A 10,000-nucleotide genomic window follows, 5' to 3' on the forward strand; every position below is an offset into this window, starting at 1 on the left:
CCACATGATAAGACAAAATTCACCGCTACTGATATAGTAAAACAATGATTGAAAAAATCACTGATGTCGCAATTAATTGGCAAGCTGTATAAAAATTTGTGTGACAGAGGCAGTCGTTGTTGCTTCTTCCTTCTCGAGCCATGCCTGGCTCATAAGGGCCGGTTTCTCAGTTTTATTGGCGTAGAGGTTCCCCGACAGGACGGGATGTCGGTCCGTCGCAGGTGAGCTGTTCGATACAGGAGGAAAGAGTGTGAGAAAGTTGTGGCGAAAGAGTCAGCCGAAGTTCGCCATTACCTTCTGCCGGAGCCTAAGTGTTTCGCTCATGAACACACACATCGCCCGGTCTGAGATTCGAACCCGCGATTCCTCTACCGCAAGTCCACAGCTCTAACCACTAGGCCATGTGCCTCCACGTGGCAGAGGCAGTACTAATTTAAAGTAGCAAATTGTGCACCACATTTAATGCCGATGCATCATTTAAAGCTTAATTAATTGCGACGTTCGTCTTGAGACAATATCTCTTATGGACGTACAGTGTTATAAAACACAAAATTATATAAGTAGCAGACATATAAAAAAATCGTCCAGCAGCGGTGCGCTAAATGCGCATTATACCCCATGAAGCTTCGTCTGTGGCTGTGGATTTAGTCTTAGCCTATGTTTGCCTGTAGATACAATATATAATAAGGAAAGAGTTTCTCATACTCATTATTATTATTAGTGTTGTTGTTAATTATTATAATAATTGATTTCAAATTCTCGGGGAGGGAATAAGTCTATTACATCGACTCCAGTGTTCAACTGGTACTTAACTTCTCGATCCTGGAAGGATGAAAGGCAAAGTTGACCTCGGCGGAATTTGAACTAAGAATATAAAGACGGACGTAATGCCGCTAAGCATTTCGTCCGGCGTGTTAACAATTCTGTCAGTTTGCCGTCTTAGAGAGAGATATTGATTTCAAAGGTTTGGCACTAGGCGAGCAAGTTCGGAGGAGGGGATAAGTCGATTACATCGACCCCAGTGTTGAACTGCATTTACGTTATTGATCCCGAAAGGATAAAAGGCAAAGTTGACCTCGGCGGAATTTGAACTAAGAACGTAAAGACGGATGAACTGCCGCTAAGCATTTTGCCCGGTGTGCTAACGCTTCTGCCAGATCGCTGTCCTGAGGAGAGTGAAATATCGAAACGGAATGAGTTGTAAAAGCTGAAATAGATTGGAAAAAAAGCTAAGTATACGGTTAAATAGTCATTTGTATTTACTGCTGTGTTTCTATTTTTTTTTTCGTAAAGATAATTGTCTCAGAATCAACTTTATTTTGGGATTTCGAACCAACCAGAATTATGCCTCGAAGAGAGAATACAATGCTTATTTAGCGAATCTTTCTTTTATGAATTTATCGTTTGAACAATTTGGTTCTGGTGTGAAAATTTTAATTGAAGTTTTACAAGCTGATGTTAGTTCGTATTCAATTAGTGATCACCAGTTATCTATCCAACGCCAGTTATATTGAGTGAATTCATCACCGGATGTTGCTTCATATTCAATAGCATCAGATATCTCTGTAAAGTCAGTTATATTAACAATAGAAAATGTTTTCCGATTGAATGATTTAACGGCTTTCGAATAAAGGATAAAAGAAAAAAGGCCAGACATGATCAGTAATATATTTAATGTTAGTTATATTCAGAAAACTCACCGACTAATATTGTTTCACATTCTGTCTGTATCGCCGACTATCCATACAGTGTCAGTTACATCCTGAATACAAAGTTTTATCCGCCTTGGGGCATAGATACAAAATAAAAAAAAGAAGCAAAAAAGAAACAAAAAACTCCCTAAGCCTCAATCCACTTTTATTTTAACTCACTTTGATTACTCATTATTTTACTTAGCACAATTTAAGGCAGTGAGCTGGTAGAATCGAGAATCGTTAGCACGCTGGTTAAACTGCTTAGAAACATTTTGTCCGGCTTTACGTTCTGAGTTCAAATGCTGCCAAGGTTAACTTTGCCATTCATCCTCTCGGAGTCGATAAAATAAGTAGCATTTGAGCACGCGGGTCGATGCGATCGACTTAACCCCCTCTCTTAAAATTACTGGCCTTGTGCTAAAACTTAAAACCATTTTACTTCATCCGATTCAATAAACTTAAGAATCGAAACACTCTCGTTGTAAGTGTAACTGTTGGGTGCCTGGCATGGAGACCTGTCAATTTAGATAGAATAAGTACTACATTAATTCAGTTAGTATAAGTATACTAGCTCAAACCGGTTTTCTTATGTCTTGGTATACAATACGTATGTGGAGGCGCAATGGCCCAGTGGTAAGGGCAGCGGACTCGCGGTCATAGGATCGCGATTTCGATTCCCAGATTGGGCGTTGTGAGTGTTTATTGAGCGAAAACACCTAAAGCTCCACGAGGCTCCGGCAGGAGATGGTGGCGAACTCTGCTGTACTCTTTCACCACAACTTCCTCTCACTCTTACTTCCTTTTTCTGTTGTGCCTGTAATTCAAAGGGTCAGCTTTGTCACACTGTGTCACGCTGAATATCCCCGAGAACTACGTTAAGGGTACACGTGTCTGTGGAGTGCTCAGCTACTTGCACGTTAATTTCACGAGCAGGCTGTTCCGTTGATCAGATCAACTGGAACCCTCGACGTCGTAAGCGACGGAGTGCCAACAACAACAATACGTAGTTCAACTACCCACGTTTCACCTAAAGTAGAATATAAATATCTAAATAATTTTGAAGAGGTCGGAACTGTGAGAAGTCGTAACATAACCATTGTGACAGATAAAGGTGATATCTCCACTGACCTGAAAACTTAAGCAATCATCAAAAGAAAATTGACGGAGAAAACATTTAGAAATGACTAAGGCTGAAGTAAAGTTAATTGATTAGAACTGAAATATATCTGAATTAATGCAATGTCTGAATTTTCTTAAAACCTATTTAGAAGTGGTTCTCACCAAAATATTATAAAGATTGACTGATTATTAAATGTATATGAAAAGCAAAGTGTTTTCTTTTTTTTTGTGTCTTCTAGTAAATTTGAAGATTGACTAATACATAACAGGCGCAGATATGGGTGTGTGGTTAAGAAACTCGCATTGCAGCTACGTGGTTTCGTGTTCAATCCCGCTGCTCAGTACCTTGGGCAAATGTCTTCTATAGCCTCTGGCAAACCAAAGCCTTATGAGAGAGAGTTTTATGAGTGAATTTGGCTGACAAAAACTATATGGAATCCCGTTGTGTGTTTGTGTGTGTGAGTGTGTGTGTGTGTGTGTGTATACGCATATGTGTGTGTGTCTTTATGTCAGTATTTACCCCCACACTGCTAGACAACCAGTGTCTGTTTTCTTTTGCGTCCCCGTAACTTAGCGGTCCGGCAAGACACCAATAGAATAAATTAAAAAAAAAATGGAATGGTGGCGGGCGATTTCAGTGGCCCAATATGGCTGCAGTCTAATGGCTGAAACAAGTAAAAGATAAAGAAAATAAGGAAATGAAGTTTGAGAAAAAAGAAATAGTAAACAGATATTTTCTTTTCTCACTGTTATCAACCAAATTTCATTTTTGCTTCGTATGGATAATTGTCAGACGATAAAGAATTTACAGAGTTTACAGTTTTTACATTATTTATATTTTGACGGATTTTGTCCTCATCTTGTTTGTTGCTAACACAACGTTTCGGCTGATAAACCTTCCAGCCTTCATCAAGAGTCTTGGGGAAATATTGAACTGGATAAAGAGTTTGTTATTCAAATGAAATAAGATGACGTTGTACCTACACCCAACTTAAAGATTTCAGAAACAAATCAGGAAAAACCAACTTAAAACTATCGCTTTTCCTACGTTGTCACATGAACATAAATTTATTGGAAAGGAGTATAATCGATTGAATCGATTGCCAATATGCATTATAGGAACAGTTTTCATCCGCAACAAGAGGAGAAATTCTAAGTCAATTCCACTAATATTTGAACTCAGAACGTAAAGGGGTGTAGTTAAATACCATACAGCATTTTCTGCGGCGTTCTACTGATTCTGCCAGCCTCCGTCTTCAAGTAACATTTACCCTTTTAACTGCGGAATTAAATTTCATGGGTTGTTCCAGTAATGATGTTAAATATCTTCCAAATAAATAGAATTAGTATTTTCCGCTAGTCACGTTGCCTTAATAAACTTGACACATCCCAGCAGAAAATAGTTTCAAACATAACATTCCTCAACAAAAGATAAACTAGTATATAAAACTGCTATCCGCTGTTAAAGGTAAATAAAATTTTTAGTGCAGTAAAAGTTTAAGTATGAACATTGACATTATATTTTTATTTCTATGAGATAGTCAGAGAGAGAGCGATATATATACAATGTAACCTCGTGTATATCTTTGGCGATTTTTTCTTCCTCCGTCTTCCCTTCTTTGGACTTTTCTATATTTCCGACGAAGAGCTCCTCTCGAAACGTCAAATTCTCTTTCTTTCCTTTCCTGAGCGTCCAGTAACACAATATCTGTATCACGTCCTCGCGTTGTTGATTTTCTTGTTGTTTTTTTGTCGTTTTTCTTTTATGAACTCACTAAATATATATATATATATATATATATATATATATATTTAGAGAGAGAGAGAGAGAGAGAGAGAGAGAGAGAGAGAGAGAGAGAGAGAGAGAGAGAGAGAGAGAGAGAGAGAGAGAGAGAGAGAAAGGGCTGGGTAATGCCATGGCCATTGTTGGTCCTCTCGGACTGGTAGGAAAAAAATTATTTTGTTTTCTCTGGTTCCCAAGAAAGAAAAACTGACGGTTTTAACCAGGTCGTACTTCTATAGAGATAATCCTTTCTACTATAGGCACAAGGCCTGAAATTTAGGGGAGGGGCTAGTCGATTACATCGATCCGAGTGCTCAACTGGTACTTATTTCATCGACCCTGAAAGGATGAAAGGTAAAGTTGACTTCGGCGGGATTTGAACTCAGACTCAAGGACGGACGGACGGATGGACGGAATGCCGCTAAGCGTTTTGTCCGGCGTGCTAACGATTCTGCCAGTATGCCGCCCTCTTCTATAGAAATAATGAAATGGCAAATGTGACGTGTATGTCTTTTCGAAAGGTCTAAATGAAGTTTGTTGGCACTCCGTCGCTTACGACGTCGAGGGTTCCAGTTGATCCAATCAATGGAACAGCCTGCTCGTGAAATTAACGTGCGAGTGGCTGAGCACTCCACAGACACGTGTACCCTTGACGTAGTTCTCGGGGATATTCAGCGTGACACAGTGTGACAAGGCTGACCCTTTGAATTACAGGCACAACAGAAACAGGAAGTAAGAGTGAGAGAAAGTTGTGGCGAAAGAGTACAGCAGGGTTCGCCACCATCCCCTGCCGGACTAAATGAAGTATAAGTAGAATAAAACTGAGTCTTATCCCCAAGCAGGATATCTTTTAGTCTACCCCCTCCTCATTAAGTTCTTGATACAATGTGTATACGGTGGTAAGTTTTACAGACGAGGCTAGGGAAACACTGTAACAAGCATGTCTCTTTTTCCCGGAGCATACAGCGCATGAAGAGGAGTAGGTGAAGTGACTGCAATTTAAGAGTTTAGTTTGTTAGAAGCTTATTTCTTACTCTTCGACGTCTGCTTCCAATTTATTGATTATGTTCATTCACAAAAAAGTTTACGTATGGAGTGCATAATGGTCTCATGTTTATACAAAGGATTCCTTTTAGCATAATGTTTTCCTTCTCTTGAGAATACGTGTATAGATGTGCGCGAATCTGATAATCGATGCAGCATCACATATTTGAAAAGCATAGCGGAAAAAGGATGTCAGTCTGACCTGGCACATTCTGAGATATTTTCAATCAAAATCGAATGTCTATATTGTAATTCGCAATGACGTAGATTAGCTATAGTCAGTAGTAGATTAAGAATAGTCACATACACACATGCATGCATGCATACATACATACACATACGTACATACAAATATAGATACACATATACGCACACGTACAGACGTTCGCGAAGCATGTGTGTTCAGCTCTCTAATATTGTTAATGCATTTACAAAATGTCTAAGCCTAAATGTAACAGAATAAAGCAGAATAGAACAAAAATCCTCACCTCTTATAAATATGACGGCTTCTGCAAGAATCATGAGTGTGTGCACGTCCGCGTACATACATACATACATACATACATACATACATACATGTTTATATGTGCGTGCACACATACGCACCTACAAACACGCACACACTGTTCAAGCATGAAACTAGAAGTAGCTCACGGATAACTCCTGTAGTCATTTAATGATGTATATATATATACACATATATATATATATATGTATATATATATATATATATACATATATATATATATATATATATATATATATATATATATATATATATATATATATATATATATATATATATATATATATATATATATATATATATATATATGTATGTGTATGTGTGCATGTATGTATATGTATGTATATATATATATATATGTATATATATATATATGTGTATATATATATATATGCATACATATATGTATATACATACATGTATGTATATACATACATACATGTATGTATGTATGTATGTATGTATGCAATAGCAGGCTGCTAACATTTTAGCAATAGGCTCACTTAACTAATTTGGTGGGGACATGGAAGGATGTCCAAGAAAGAGAGATACTTTGAAATGGTGGGAACCCACGGAGGTGAGTTGAACGAAGGACAATGGTCGGCTACTTGGCCAAAAAGACTCTACTACTCTCGACTTCCCATGAAAATAATTATAGTTAAGACAACAAGTTAAAACGCTGTGGTAAGCCAATAGGAAACAGGGAGGGAAATAGATACAATACATGAAGCAGGAGTGATAAATACAGTTATATTACAGATTAAAGATGGAATGGTTGATGGCGCTTATGTAGCAAATGATAAGCGTGTGTGCAGGCGCATAAATGGAAACACAGTTGCATACACTCGAACATCCATCCGTACATCGATATGAACACTCACAACAAATAAATTTTACTTATGAACTAAATATGGAAATTCAAGATCAAATGCAGCAAACAAGCGATTAATTATATTTAAAAAGACATTGAAGGGCCAACTGACAATGTGACGTGTTTGGCATTAAAACTTTCTTCAGTAGATTTCTGTACAACGTTTGGCGAAAGTCTGTGACTGCTTCATTTTTATAAAGAAGATTTTAACAACCGGTTCGCGCGAATTAGTGCGCGCGCGCGCATACACTTTTACATATACGCGCGCGTGCACACTCACGCACACATATACCCTAATGCATACATCTGTATTTTATCAACTGAGGTTTACTAGTATTGACTTGGATTGAACACATACTAAACGTTCTAATGTTTAAGCATTTAATACGCAACACGTGAAGTAGAGTTTGACAGGATCTCATGGCGAGCCACCTACATCATGATGCAGAGATATAATTATTATTTCATATTTGATTTAGTCTTGCATTTTCAGGCGTTAGATGGCACGTAGTGGATCCATGTTAATAACTGAACCCTCAAGTTAAAGTCTTAGCTATACGTATTTTTTCAATATTTTATTGTTTCTTCCAAGTAGATCCAAATTTCATATAAACTGTCAACGAATGCAGGACAATGGAAAAAATATATAATAGCATTGATATGTTGATTGGACGACTCTTTGGCACATATTTCGTTCTACAGAGAAGAAGAAGAAGAAGAAGAAGAAGAAGAAGAAGAAACCTATTCAAGGTAGATACAATATACATTTAACTTTGTTGAAAAGTATAATGGCGGTACTCCAGCAAAGCCACAACCTTAGGGCTGAGACGTATAAAAGAATAAAAGAGTACCCCCCCCCCCACATATATATATGTATATATATGTGTGTGTGTGTGTGTGTGTGTGTGGAGGCGCAATGACCCAGTGGTTAGGGCAGCGGGCTCGCGGTCGGAGGATCGCGGTTTCGATTCCCAGACCGGGCGTTGTGTGTGCTTATTGAGCGAAAACACCTAAAGCTTCACGAAGGCTTCGGCAGGGGGTGGTGGTGGTGGTGACCCCTGTTGTACTCTTTCGCTCCAACTTTCTCTCACTCTTTCTTCCTGTGTCTTGAGTAAAGCTGCGATGGACTGGCGTCCCGTCCAGCTGCCAGGGGGAACACATACGCCATAAAAGCCGGGAAACCGGGCCCATGAGCCTGGCTAGGCTTTAAAAGGGCGCATGAATAAATAATAATAATAACATATACATACATACGTACATACATACATACATACATACATACATACATACATACATATATAATCAAATGTAAATGAAAGATCTTAAGGCGCTTCTACGAAGTTTCCGAACTGAAAGGAACGGCTTCTTCAACTCACTGTTTGATAAAGGAAACTAAGTAAAGTGTAATCCCGAAGAAAAGATGAAATAGTCGAGGCTAGAATGCCTTGATCATAACTTTGCACATTCAGAGCTACGTCATAAGAATTTTGAAACTTCGATTGAACATGAAATAATTCGTTTCTACCAGTTGAACTCGAAGTAGATAAAGCTATGTATAATAGCATTAAATATTGGATTAGCTTTGTCTACTTCGAGTTCAACTGATAAAAACTAATTATTTTATATATATATATATATATATATATATATGTAAAGGAACAGATTGATTGGAGCAGTCCTGAACACAGTATGCTTAAATAACATACACAGTGGCCATAGTCAGAGTATCTTCTCTCATACATATGCTTTTCGATCGGGGCCAAATAAGGAAGAAGTTTTCAAACTGAAAATATTAGTGAACTATCTTGCCTCACCACTTTATTCATGGGAATAGAAAATATTTTGTATGTATGCAATTCCTTTCTCGCTATGCTATTAAACACGTTTAAAACCATCTTAACCCTTAGCCTGTCCTGTGTCTCCCATGTGATACACAAGACATATTTCCTTGACTTCCATGCATCATATATGATACATTTTCCCATTTGTTTTTTCAACCACTACAATAACTCAGGACTATAATATATATAAAGGGAAAGCTTTATATTACTTTGTACAGGCAAAAGGTTAATTTGATGAAATTGATCTAATATAATACTTTCTCTTAGTAGAAAGGATGAACTCTGAACGGAAAACCGATGAACTCTGAAAGGAAAACCGAAAGAACTGTCGTTAAGTATTTTATCTGGCGCGATAACGAAATTGTCCCAATATAATGGTTTCAAATTTTGGCACAAGTGTAGCAGATTTTGAGGGGGTGGTGGGCTAATCGATTACATCGATGCCAGTGCTCAATTAGTACTTATTTTATCGACCCCCGATAGGATGAAAGACAGAGTGGAGCCTGGCAGAATTTGAACTCAGAACGTAAAGACGGAGGAAATGCTGTTAAGTTTCTTGTCTGGCGTGCCAACGATCCTGCCGGTCCGCTGCCTTAAAACTGATCTAATATAATGGTTTCAAATTCTGGCACAAGGTCAGCGATTTCGGTGAGGGGTGAGTCGATTAAGTCGATCCCAGTGATCAACTGGTACTTGTTTTATCAACCAAGAAAGGATGAAAGGCAAATTCGACCTCATTGGAATTTAAACTCAGAACGCAAGGACGAATGAAATGCCGCTAAGCATTTTGCCCGGTGTGCTAACGATTCTGCCAGCTCGCCGCCCTAAATTGATCCAGTATGATAGCAAGGTAATTTGTCCACCCTCTTATCAATCTTCACAATTTTTTGCCTCAGGAAGAACACTGGACTAGGTGTCTAAATGTCTAAATGACAACAACAACAACAACAACGTAAATTGTAATTAAGAGCCAAACAAAAATTGTAAAATAATTACGAAAGCTCATAATGGAGCATTGTATAATTTTATAGGCAAACATAATCTCATATAAAAAAAACAACAACAAAAAAACAGAAACAAGGCGCAAGCCACGCATTCGTAAACACATAAACACACACATAT

The 10,000-nt window shown here is 38.0% G+C and overlaps 1 protein-coding gene and 1 long non-coding RNA gene across 2 annotated transcripts in view; both read right to left on the bottom strand.

Moving 5' to 3' along the window:
- Positions 1 to 10,000, bottom strand: part of LOC106868396 (fatty acid-binding protein homolog 9) — a 151,962-nt gene that overhangs the window by 39,610 nt on the left and 102,352 nt on the right. The gene's annotated exons all lie outside the window — the stretch shown is intronic.
- The window catches only part of LOC149137868 (uncharacterized), a 9,835-nt gene continuing 1,675 nt past the window's right edge, over positions 1,841 to 10,000 (bottom strand). The window contains exon 2 of the long non-coding RNA XR_016244392.1: positions 1,841 to 2,209. This is a non-coding gene — a long non-coding RNA (uncharacterized LOC149137868). The remainder of the gene's footprint in view (positions 2,210 to 10,000) is intronic.

The sequence above is a fragment of the Octopus bimaculoides genome, chromosome 1 (genome assembly GCF_046866305.1).
Source record: "Octopus bimaculoides isolate indiv1 chromosome 1, ASM4686630v1, whole genome shotgun sequence".
Taxonomy (NCBI): Eukaryota; Metazoa; Mollusca; class Cephalopoda; order Octopoda; family Octopodidae; genus Octopus; species Octopus bimaculoides.